The sequence below is a fragment of the Trachurus trachurus genome (assembly GCF_905171665.1).
Source record: "Trachurus trachurus genome assembly, chromosome: 8".
Taxonomy (NCBI): domain Eukaryota; kingdom Metazoa; phylum Chordata; class Actinopteri; order Carangiformes; family Carangidae; genus Trachurus; species Trachurus trachurus.
In genome coordinates this window covers 14,579,894-14,593,300 of record NC_139905.1, presented here as the reverse complement: position 1 = coordinate 14,593,300, position 13,407 = coordinate 14,579,894, and the positions used below count along the sequence as shown (strand labels likewise).

Here is a 13,407-nt window from a genome sequence, read left to right as displayed (position 1 = left end):
TGTTCTATTCATTCTCCCTTGCACTTTCCTCTTCTCTCTCTCTCTCTCTCGCCAACACAGACCTCCCTGCCAGCTGCACGAAATCTTGCCTCTTACAGTGTAAAGAGCTATCGACAGAATCTTTTGGACACACTTGCTGGGTTGTCTTGAATGTTAATGAGGGTAAGCACGGGTTTCTCCGCTCACATTCTGCTCCCCCTGTAGTGTGAAATAGTCCAGGTGGGAGGAGGGAGCTGGAGAGGCTGGGGCTTATTATGATGATGATGATGATGAGGGTGGTAGCGGTGGTAGATGAACTCGTGAAATCAGAACTATGGTTTGCGTGTGGTTACCCTGGAGCATTAGATGATGGACACAGAAGAGAGAGAAGCAGTAAAGATTCTACAGAAAATATATGATGCTGGTGGCTGTAATTCATCAGCAGCTAGATTTAACAGAAGCGCTATAATATTGGTCACTGTTTGGAGGTAATTCATACATTATTATTCTAACCAGACACCTACTTATCTTGTTATCAAGGGAACAGTTCCCGACTATACCAATAAATAATGCTGTGACATAATGATGGTAAAAGATTTGTCATTATAATAAGAACATACTCATTATAAAAACTGTAGCCTATCTGAAAACTGTTCAGATAGGCTACTGTATCAGATGTGTACACTGTACACAGATACAGTCCAACTGCAGAGGATGCATGGTGCCTGACATCTCCCACCACCGTCGTTTCCTCTACCTCTCCCCTCTTTCCTCCCCCTGTGCTCCTCCAGGGCTTCCTCCAATTAGCCAGTCCCCAGTCAGCAAGTCAGGAACAGCCAGGGGACAGAGAGACAACCACAACCACAGCACTGCTGCTGCTGCAGTCCCTACACAAGCCATCAATACTGCAGGAGAACATACTTAATAATCTACTTCTAGCCTGAATCCTGAATAATATGGTGATGTGTCAACCTCAAACAACCCCAGCAGCTCATCCTCAACATCGCACACCTCGCATCTTCAGTCACACCTCAGCATTCTTTGCTTTTGCCCTCATCTTGCTGTCTGTATTTTGTTTTTTAATGAGCTAAGATTTGGAGGATTGCATGTGTATGTGTGCGTGTGTGTGCAAATATGCATTTGTGTGTGTGTGCGCCACCGTCAAGTGTCGTAGTTCAAGTGGCTTGAGTGCAGCACAGCCCGCCTACAGGAGAAAAACCAATGAGTCAGACATAAACCGCTGATACTTTCATTACCAACAGTAACTATTTTACTATGCCTCTCCATGACTGTGCTCGCATCTGAAGCTGTTAGAGTCAACACTGGACTGGAATACAAAAATAGGGACACAATGGGGACAAAAATTGTGGTTATTTCTTGGTTTATTGACTCTTTTGTCAATAAAATGTGAACTAATAATGGAAAAAAAGATGAATAATAATTATAACAGTTGATTAACAATGATGACCGCCTGGGATGGTTTGATTGGTTGTTAGGGCACATACCATGTGAGTGCAGATGCTGACCTGGGAGTCGAGTTGAGTTCTGTTTTCTATTATATAAGACAAAGGATATAATCACTTCTTTATCTGGGGATTCACTACATACAGCTTGACTGACTCAAGGCATCATTATACCTCTGAAAGAGGAGGATAGGAACAACAGTAAGCAAAAAAAAAGACAGGTCAGGTGTTATCCAGGTTCCTCTGGCTATTGGCTGGCTGAAATCAGAGGTCACCATGCTCCCCATTAAGCTCCTGCTCCTCTATTAACTGGGTCTTGTCCTTAAGCAAAATGGACTCACAGCAAGTCCACTGTGCACCAGCTCAGCAGCAGGGACACAGTGAGAGGAACTTCTTTTAAAAACACAACCTTTGTTCCTGAAGGGAAAAATGTTCTCCAAAAAAAAAGTGGGCATATTAATGTACTACAGACTCTTGAAAACACAGCGTATTTACTTTCAATAGATGGCATCAGACTAGTGTATTGTTTTGCATACATTTATTTCAAAGCTACCACACAGCAAAAGGCTGAGTGAGCAATATAAACGGCAACTCGTGTTTGAACCGACTCCCTTTATTTACTATGTGGCTCTGTTAGTCTGATATACTAGAAGGATCGGAGCATAATTGGGGGGAAATCCAGTCTTCAAGCGCGCGGCACTCAAATGAAAGGTATCCTCACTCCCGCCGCCTCGAGCAAGATAAAAGACTAACACATCCCTCAGGACCCGGCTAAGGAAATGTTTACGCCTTAATATTTCTTCACTCTGCCTCATTCTGATATAACGCGTCGCGTATCTCATTGATGAGGATAAGGTCACATGGATGCGTGCGTCACAAGCACACATAATCATGCATATGTGTGTGTGTGTGTGTTCTCATGTGCACACCTACATTAATACAAGGCTTCTAATAACGAGTGGTGGTGTTTCAAAGCAGTGGGAGGATTACATAACAAAGCAAAGCCCAGTGCAGCATCATTACAGCACACACTCCCACTGAGGAGGCCAAAGGTAGCTGACACAAGCCGGGCTGCCTTTTCTTTACACACACACACACACACACACACACACACACACACACACACACACACACACACACACACTGACCCACTGGCACTGAATAAAAACAGAGAACATAAACGCAGTTATGGAACAACTTTACATAGAGAATAAGATGATTAGCCACCGCTATCACTATTTTATAGGAGGCATAAATTACAGTGCATTTTAAATGACGTGCAGCTGAGGGAAAGTAGAGATGGGAATAAAAAGGAAGGGAAAAAAATAACAGGGAGGTAGTTTCTGTCTTCATCTCTTCCCATTGTTGCTAAATTTGTCATCCCAGTTCTCTTGTACTACATTGTTATCCTAATTGTGGCAGCTAATTGGGAAATGGGGCCAGGAGGCACTTGCAGTTGTGTGACATGGATAGAGAGAGAGGTAGAGAAAGCAAGAGAGAGAGAGAAAGAGATCAAGCAAGTAATTGACTAGAAAATTGCGGGGATGTAATATTCTGAGAGATATGGACAAAAAGTATGTAATCACGCTCTGTATACTTCCTTTTCAAACTCTGTATCATCTTTCAATTAAAGAAATAATAAAATTTAAAAATTAAAAAAAAAAACATGTCACGGTTGAAGTGTAATCTTTTTGCCTTTGGAGGGACAGAGAGGCTGTCCACGTTGCGGCTGGACTGAGTGAATTTATTATCAGCATTCAGGGACAGAAATTAAAGCAGACAATTAAAAAAAGGAGGGCAAAGAAACGTCGCCCAGAAAATGAATCAAATCCGTTTGACACCCATTGGTGCTGCGAGGTGGGACGGGGAGAATATAGAGAAAAAGTCAGGAGCGCGAGCCGAGCATAAAAGGCGGCAGATAAGAAAAAACATTATTAAGAGGATTAAAAATGATTTCTCCCCTCGCCCTAACCAAATGAATTTTTCCCTCAGTGCAGAAGCAGCAATTGAAACAAGGTCTTCTTTATGTATGCAATACATTGTGGGATATTCATCTATCTCTGCTTATACTGTTCTCTTCTGACACACACACACACATGCACGCACGCACGCACACACACACACGCACACGCACACACACACACACACACACACACACAGTAATGACATGCAAAGGGGGGTAATTTCAAAGTAACAGCTGACTAGAAACTGGGGGAATCACAGAGGCAATCTGAGGCAAGGATGCCATCAACCTCCTCTCGCTCCTTCCTCCACAGTTCCTCATCTACATGGCATCAGGCCACCACGCCTGGAAATGACCAGGAGCAGACAACCACCGAGGCCACCAATTACTGTATTAGTGTGAAGTGCATGGACATGTCATGTGGTTACGGAGAGCACAGGCACACCGAGCCTAATGGTGTAATCAGGGAGGAATGTAAAGAAAGTGGATAATGTGCGGATTGGCTCAATATGGATGGTCTTTCCCCTCCCGATAAGGAGCACTGTTAGGTTTATGATGGGTCTCAATCAGCCGGGTGAGAGTGAGACCTTTAACTCCAAACTAATTATAGTGCCAAGAGAAAATAATCCAGCTGTGGCGTAATCTCCTGTCTGCTCGATGCCAGCGATCGATGAGGATCAGGACGTCTGAGCGCCTCGGCTAAACTTTCCTCATGAAATCCCATTGTTTCCCACATGACTTCACTGAAGCAGACCTGAACAGGATTTAACAAATGAAAAACTGCTAATCGTGCCGCATTGTGTTTTGGTATTATAAGGCAATATTAAGGTGAACACTAGCACCAGTGGAATGTTTGCTGAAAAGAAACACAGCAAGGGTACAAGCAAAGTAAACACTGACTTCTTTCTTTTTTTTTTCGGGGGAGGGGGGGGGGGTAGTTTTCATATTTGAAATTAACATTGCAATCATGCAAATGAGCACACAACACATTAGCTACAATTAAATAGCATTAAAATCAATGCAGCCTAGCTTTGCCCCCAGGGAAGCTGTGGGTAAACATGTGATTGCAAATGCATCTCTCTGCTTCTATGACACTGTGCAAGTTGATTCCAAAATATGTGGCATCTAACTTATATTTTTATTATAATGATTTATGTTTGAGCATCTACTGTATGTAACCAGTGACAAATGATGCACCCGCAGCACCAGGTCATTTCCCAGTGGCCTGAGGGATGTTTTAGCCTGTGCCATCAACAGTAAACCAGTGATACTATAACCATCAGGAATGAGTTGATGGACCTCTTACATCACCTCACCTGCGTGTGACAGCTCCCTCGCCACGGCAACGCAGCAGGTGTGTCCAGTCCACACTGTTGCGGCCTTGCCACTGATAATACACTGCACTGATAATAGCTACTGTACCAATAATAATTATAATCATCTACTGGTGATGACCCATCAGGAAAGTGAAGACTTGTAACCAGAAAACAGTCACATGATAGATAGATGTTGAGAGAGAGAGAGAGAGAGAGAGAGAGAGAGAGAGAGAGAGAGAGAGAGAGAGAGAGAGAGAGAGAGAGAGAGAGAGAGAGAGAGCACTGAAAAACTACCATCTTTTTTAACTACTATGATTAAACAGTAGGACACGTGTAGTTGTCTCCTGTGATAATTGCTGAAATGATTGTTATCTGCATAAAATGTACCCTTATGAACATAGTTGCCAAATTTATAATTGGCCTGGTACCTGTTGCATCAACAAACAGACTGTTAGCAGTCTTAATTGTCTGCATGAGGGTGGCCTGGGAAGGAGTCACATTTCTGGCCTGAATGACTGTTTCAGTCTGGTTATAACCACATGAACTCATGATCATACAGCGATGTCTGAGCAGTCTAATCTGCACATAACGCACAGTGCAGTAACAGTGCCACAACATTAGATTAAAGGCAGATAAGATTGTCGTCTGAACAATGTATGAACCTAATTACTGATTGCATCAGCTTGAGATAAGTTTGGTAAACAGAGATTTATCGATTTGTAATAAAAAGTGCATCATCGGGAGCATGTGCAAGTGGAAGGATATAAACAACAGTATCGGGATGTGCGTGTCGTTAAAGGTCAACTTTAAAAGTACACTGACAGAAACTTTACAGCGGTGGACTTACGCTGGCCTGGGTTCTTTTCCCAAGTGAGTCAATTTGGTACCAAGGCTGGGGACAGCTCATCGCAAATTGCTTGTATGTCTAAACTATTGCTGTTGTTGTCATCACTCTGAATGTCAGAGTCCAATATTGGAAAAACAACGGGCACTTGTGAGAGACTGCATTCCGAATCTTATTACATTTCACCAGAAGAAACCAGGCAAATTAATTCTCAGGCCATGCTCAAAAACAAGCACGAGTCAGTGTTTCTGACCTCCCACTTCCTCAAAGGGGATAGTGCAGTCAGTGGCAAACTTTTTGTTGGCTCGGACGATCGCTGGCCCATAGATAAACATCACTTCCTTCCAATATTATCAGTGAGTTTCCAAAAGGAGGACCTCACAAGTGCTGGGGATGTGGAGCATCAGGGGTCTGAAGAAGGAATCACTGCAGAGCTGGTGTGCGAGTGAGGGAAGCACAGCCTCTCACTGCAGCACAGCTAAAAAAGATAGGTTAGATTACTTTTCTAAAGTACACACAGCAAAACACACAGAGGGGCTCGGGGCAAAGTCCAGGTAGAACTGTGAGTGGATGCCATGAAGAAGCTTGTCCTTCTCACATACCTAAAGTCTTACTCATACTGCAGCATGTGCCTTCGGTGGATGCCAAGGAGAACATCAAATTCAAGAATACCATGTGAATATTTGTGCCGATTCCAAGTTTGCATTGAAGAGAGAGAAAAAAAACTTCAAACACCATGAGCTGAGAGAAGACTGCACAGTTTCCCTATGTTCTTTTGTTATGGATGTGTACAGAATGTACTATTGTGCATCAGACACGTCAACCACACAGACAGAGGCATTAAGAGAGACCATAGATTCTGCTCATATGACTTCAAAACGTGCCAGGCTGTTCTTTGAGAACACAGTGAATACTGGAGGTTTCAGAGCTTGGTCTTAAGTCACAGACAGTGTTTCTTGTTTCATGCAAATAGTTCAAATTCTGCAGCATTATGTTTAAAAAACATAATGTGCAGTGCGTGATGAAATTATCCCAGTATGCACCTGGGATGAGGGGGGACAGATTCAGACTCCTCTGACCTGGATAAATAACTTAATGAGAAGCATTTCTCTGGACTGTCGGAAAACTCTGGGGATATGAAAACCTGGCCTCTGGTGATTTTCTTTTCTTTGTCCGGCTCCAGAACGCATCACAGTGCACTAGTTATTACAGCTAAAATATTAGCAGCAAGGATCCAATTACGGGTTGTGGGCATGGAAGTCATGAACTCATGATTCAGCACAAACTTCAAGAGAACCAAGACAATAAAATCAACACTCCACTGACTGTTTGTATCGTCAGCAAAAACCACACTAAACAACACCGTATTAAACTTTGCATTGTTCTTCTGCTGTTTTTGTAAACATCAGAAACAAAATAGCAGAACAGCAGAAAGCCAGCTAGATTTCATAAAGTCTCACAGTTCCAATTCTGCGTATCCAATCATGTCGGAGTCCTACGTGACTCATGATATAAGACAAGATCTTAGTTAATCAAGGAAATTTTACTGTTGCAAGAGGATGCATCTTCATCGGGATGAAATCTTGAGTCAACTCTTACTAACATTTGTCCTCCTGTGCACCCCATGCTTTAGCCTTTCACCATCTGCCCCTTGCTACCTAGCCTGTGTGAGTGGCTACAGGTGGGGGGGGGACTGGTCTGCCATTAAAAAAGGGGATTAAAAAAGAAACAGTAATAGACAATACAGAGGATGAGTGTCGGCTGCAACACAATGATGCCACTCCCTGCCACATTTCCTGGAAGTTAAAAACGCATTCTGGCGGCGCCTCCCATCTTGGGAAGAATGGCGATTCCTTGCAGTTTGGTAAATGTTTACCCTGTCATGAAACTCTGCCAGACACATTATTAGGAGCTTTGCTTTTTGCTGATGAAACGGCAACAGCCAAAGGGCACAATTTAGTCAGATTCAACCACAATTTGACTATACATGAGGCTTGATGACAGCCTTAGGGCCCCGCAGTTATCTATCCACAAGAGTTTATGTGAAGGAGGAGGAGGAGGAGACACCACCTCTCGGGTTCTTTGTCCTGTCCTCACCTTGGAACAGCAGAGTCTCCTGCTGCCCGGTGCAAGACAAAGTATTTGCTCACCAGAGGCCGAGCATTTACTGTGTTTGTTTGCTTTGCTGTCATCTGCAGCCACTGTGAGCCCCCTCCTCAGCCCGGCATCAGCCGCGCAACTCAACTCAACACAGGGCTCTGGTTACCACAGCAACCAAAATCCAGAGATATTTGCTAGATTTGACCAGCAAAAGATCTGTTCATTTCGACTGAGGAGAGAGAAATCCCTCAAAATACTGTTCTTTTATAACTTAATCAACTGTGAAAAGGTGATACAGAGATAAACAGGTGGCAGAGGACTGGTGGGCCAACATTACAACCAAACAATGAACGAATAAAGCTTCATTTCTGTTTGGGTTACTTCATGGTTTGAAGAGGATATCAGCGATTTCACATAGAAAGGGTGTTTATGAATGATGGATCCTCCTTTCAACATTTAGTTCTCACCACTGTCTACAAAACACAAACATACAGAAACTCTTTCTAGTGCTTCTATTTGTGTGAACTTAAGCTGCATTTATATCTGCTGTTTTTAAACATCCCATCTCTTCAAACAAAGTGCTTGGCCAATTTGAATGCGACATGGAGGTGGTGCTATTTTACCCTGTCTGGCTTTTATTCCCTGCTAATGCATCTCAGTGAGCTTGAGGCACAAATGCACACACTGCTAACATTGTCTATTAACAGAGACTTTGCACACAAGCCACAAGGTATATTAGGATACTTTAAGTAGAAACGTAAATGCATTTTCAATTTACGTTTAAAAAAATTACTCACTCGACTCAACCTAAGTAAAAAAGTAGAGACTGCATGAAAATGTCCCCATCGAAAAAAAAAGGGGGACACTCCACCACCATGGTCTGGAGCTCAGAGCAGCACTGTGGTTGGCTGCCGGCCCCAGTGCTGTGGTGTGGGCCTGTGCTACTAGAAGTAGCAGCATCTGCCACAGGGACACACAGTAACACCAGCCACAGGCATGTTAACTGTAGCTCGTGACCCATAAATGTAAGGCCATTGTCCACTGCCACAGCACTAACAAAAATTTTCTATCTCTGCCTGTGTGTCTCTTTCAGCCTATGTAATTACAGCTTCACCCTCCACAGTAATTAGGGACTATTTCAACAAGGATGTGGAATGTCTCCATCTATTTTTCCTTCTCTTCATCTCCTGCTCTCTTCCACCCCCACAAAAAAGCATTTTATTGCTTTCTATAAAGCAAAAGGAAATCCTTATGCACGCCGGTTTTTTTTTTCTTGTTTGTTTGTTTTTTGCAACAGATAAGTAATATTTTGGACGATGGCCACGTCCGCAAGGTGGCTTCAAATCGACGGTTTCCTGCGACGGCTGCGGATCTTCTTTGCAGTCAACACGGTGTAGCCTTGGTTTTAGCACTCAGTATCTCCAGTCTCTGCCCTTGAAAAAGCAGTGATGAGTAAAAGAAAAGGAAAAAAAAAAGAAAAAAGCGAATGTCTCTAAACCATCCGCCCCCGGACGTGCAGAGAAGGTGGGTGTGTGGAGCAATAGTCCTCTCTCTCTCTGCATCGCAGTCAAAGGCACAGGGAACAAATCTGCCGTTCCACAGGCAATGAATGTTATGATATCTCCCGCAGTGCATAATGCAATCTTTTCAAGGCCCTGGGCACAAGCAGGCATAAACTTGTTGAAACACTATATTCTGGAGGCAGATGTTCAGGAGCTGAAGTCATTTTAAACTCTGTTAAATCACATATTATAAACCAAGTGGTGCCTGATGTGATATACTGCTGGGGAAAATGGTAAATAAAGTGATGGATGGCGTCTTGGTTCCAGTGCTCCTGGACAGCTTCCTAATGCAAGAGACCACATGGGCAAACACACACACACACACACACACACACACACACAGTATTGTATATACAGCAGACAGGGCTGGTTTACACTGGACCACTTACTGGGTCTTTTACAAAGCATTATTCATCAATTACATCAGTCCCAACCTCTCACTCACACCTCTCCCTGAAAAACCAATGGACACTTGCAAAGAAAAAAAAAAAAAAAAGACTAAAGGCGACTTCCTTCTCCATCTCTTTTCCCTCCCTCTCGCTCGCCTTCTCCAGCCCTTCACCAACTGCGAGTCTTCTAGCACAACGATATGACAGAAACACATAAGAATAATGGCACGTTGTTGCTAAGAGACCACCTGTTCAGATCTCCCACATGAGATTGTGTTGAAACTGTAGTCCTCTTATCATCATCAGAATATCATTCATTCGAGTGCCGCGAATGTCACGACAATATTGCAACTGAGAGAGAAACCTATTATATAACAAGATGTCTTTTAGGCTTGGGGAGAAAAAAAAAAGACCTGCTTTTCAGATCAGGGTTTTTAATCAAACGACGCTGCAGCAGGATCAGACTCATGACACAATGACAGTCTTATAATCACAGGAGTGCAGGAGTTATGAGGCCTGATCCAGTTAACGTCAAACAACTTTTGTTTTTTTTGTCTTCGTCATAAACAGACATTTGAGAAAATGGAAACCAGTGTTTTCCAGGCTGTGTTGACAATTAGGGAGTGGTGCTGCATGGGAAAATGAGTGTTGTCCTGAGGGCTGGTTGAGACCAGACACACCCCTCCCTTTACCTGCAAGGGTGTGTTCAAAACCTGCACCGGCTGTATCAGGCAACACAAAAGTCCACACTTGGAATGACGAAGCCTCTGAACAAATACACAGTTTTTTAATTGAGCTGTGCGGGCCTTTGCAACACAGAACATTCAATATTTGTTTTATTTACCATTCAGTAAAAGTTTACTGTGAACCTTTCTGTAGCCATTGACAGGGTTTTGTCAATGACAACCTGACAAACAGTCCTATACTCTTTCCTCTTCATCCTCTAGTCTGATTAATCCGTCTGTTCACCGCTACCTACAGTAAAAGCCAGGTCGGCCCTCAGATGTAACCCACTGGCATGCTAAGAGGCTTGACCCAGGGCACGGCTCCGCTCAGACACCCGACAACACGGCCAGCTGGTGTGGGGATGACTGTGGCGCACACACGCAGACACGCAAAGCACCCGAGTGTCAGTCTTAAGTATCTGTCTCACCCTGTCAGCTGCGGGATGATGACTAGATGCCAATCGCCACGTCTGGAACTGCCTGTCTATGTGAGGGAGGAGAAGTGAAGTGAGTCATGGAGGATCAGCGTTGGGGATTGCTGGGTTTACAGGGTTGACTCTCCTGTTGATTAAGATAAAGTCAATGCAAAAAAAAAAAAAAAAGAAAGACGTATAAGGAGTGTCTTTGGCCTTCTCCACAAGGAACAGCACTCTTGGTGGCAGAGTCTCGCCCTGCTGTGCCTACAGTCCCAGCCCTGTTAAACACACACACTCAACGGGGATAGCATGAGTCACAGCTTTGGAGTTACCCCCCTCTTCTCCCCCCGCCCCCCCTGCGATTACTCGGTATCTGCCCAGCTGCTGGCGGCGATGACTTTGCAGCCGCCGTATGTTTTTTACATCTTCTCTTCCTCCGGGAGGGGAGGGGGGCGGGGGGGGGGATACCTGCTTGCATACAAAGCAGCCAAACACAATTACTGTCTACAGAGGCGTTTAAAATCGCGTGTTATCGAGTAGAACCGGCCAGTGGAACTTTTCTATCACTGGGAGGTGAAAACTTTGAACAACTGGGCCGTAAAGTTGAAAAAGAGAAATAAAAATGCATAATATAAAGAAAGGTATATCGAGGTAAACATAACAACTTCAGGGAAGGAGGAGGAAGGAGTACGGTGAGATAAATCCAGCCATCCTCCTTCCAGCGTCTGTGCCTGTGCTGCTGATGATGATGGGGTAAAATAAGTTCAATTATCTGCTTAGGTTTAAGATTTTGGATAAATTTTGCATCGATCTAATTTTAATAGTTATGCAACAAGCCCCGCGGCTTCACCGTTCTTTCAGTGTGGCTGACAAAGCCGTGAAATTAAAGGTGACAGTCTGCACTTCAGGCTCAGACAATATGTCATTCTGCATCCAAGCTAATGTAAGCAGATTCCACTGACCAGTCATGCTGATTACCCCACCCCCCCACCTCCTCCTCCTCCCTCCTCCCCATCCCTACAATAACATGCCATCGTTAAAAGAAGAATAAGAAGAAAATGGGTTTGAAGGTATAAACACCTGGGAGCATGCAGTAAACTGGGAGAGATTGATGCTTTTCATCACTGAGATGTGGTGGGAGTCGTATATAATCCATGTCTTTAAATATTAAAGTACACTAAAGAGCTTGTCTTTGCATTTGCATTGCAGGTTTTGGTGAAGAAAGCATGGGGAGTGGGGTAAAGAAGCAGTGACTAAAGCCAACACTCTCTCTCTCTCTCTGACCTCCTATAGCCTTTGCCACTCGGTCAGATCCCCGGTGTGGGAGAGGGACTCTGTGTCTCCACTCCACTGCCCATCAGTGTTCATGGCTGTCAGGGCTCTGACTGGTGCTTTCACCCCAGTGACAGAACCCCCCCCCCCACCCCCTAACTTCTGCTGGGGCTTGCACTAGAATAACCAACAAGCATGGAGCGGAAGGACCTGCTCCTCCCCTCAGGGTTCACGATCCAGACAACTACAACATGTCCATGTTGATTAACCCACATTAGTAGGTGTAAACTTGGACAGACCCCCGACACAGCATATCTAGCATTCCCATTCACAATGGGGAGGATGCATTGTGGGCTGTGTGTGTGTGTGTGACCAATCTTGCACAGAAATAGCCACCTGAAACATTGGCTTCCCTAGTTGGCTCTAAAAGAAGCAGCAGTCAGTCAGTTTCTGCTCATCTGACCTCCTTTCTGATGGATGTCTATTCCCTGTTGAAGAGCGAGCAGCTCCCCTCTGCCCGTTCTCGGTCGTCTGTTAGAGGAAGTGCTGCTCGCTTGGGGCGCAGGGGGCAGTTAAAAGTAGAGCAACAGTTAAAGGTGATCATGTGTAAATAACGACTAGAAACACAGAGAGAGAGAGAGACCTCCTCCAGTGGCGGTAACATACTGTAAACCTGAGATTATAACAGGTGAGGAGCTTCTGTCAGTAGGTGCCTGAAACTCCTGGAGCAAGGATAAGATAATGAATCAAAAACAAGATGCAGTTGATACAAGTTGATTCCAGTAAGATCAAGCACCAGGATTGCTGATAATCAGTTAAAGCATGTCAGTCACTTATCAAGCAAAAAAAAAACAATTCCTCAAAATACCCCAACACCAGCTGCTCCCATTCATTCCATATCAAAACAAAATCAAATAGACTATGTTTCAGTTTTGGACTTGATATTTGATGCTGGTACTTTTTTCCCTCAATTTTCTGCAATGTCACATAGAAATGGGTGATTAGGAGTAATTAGTGAGCAAAAATATTATAGAGATCAATCCTCATAAAAAAAAATTAAAAAAAAAAGTTAAGGTGCAGCCATGGTAGCCTTCTTCTAATTCTTAAAGTGCTTCTTTTCATTATAGAGTCTTAACAATTGCATGCAAAGCTCTCACAGGTTCTTTTTTTTATGAAGAACAGGTTTGAATGTTGAAATCCCTATGAGGCAAATGTTTACTTGTTGCAACAGATAGGCCCAGCCTTCCCCGTCCGTCAAACACTTACTTCTGGAATGCAATGTTCCACACTTCCTATTTCAGCAGGGAAAACCAGGTTATAGAAATCTGTTGGTATCCTAGTGATTTGAAGGCCCACACACCACCAATCAATGCAGTAG

The 13,407-nt window shown here is 43.9% G+C and overlaps 1 protein-coding gene across 5 annotated transcripts in view; it reads right to left on the bottom strand.

The window, feature by feature from the left end:
• The window catches only part of LOC310990073 (BAR/IMD domain-containing adapter protein 2-like), a 54,455-nt gene that overhangs the window by 40,413 nt on the left and 635 nt on the right, over window positions 1–13,407 (bottom strand). The gene's annotated exons all lie outside the window — the stretch shown is intronic.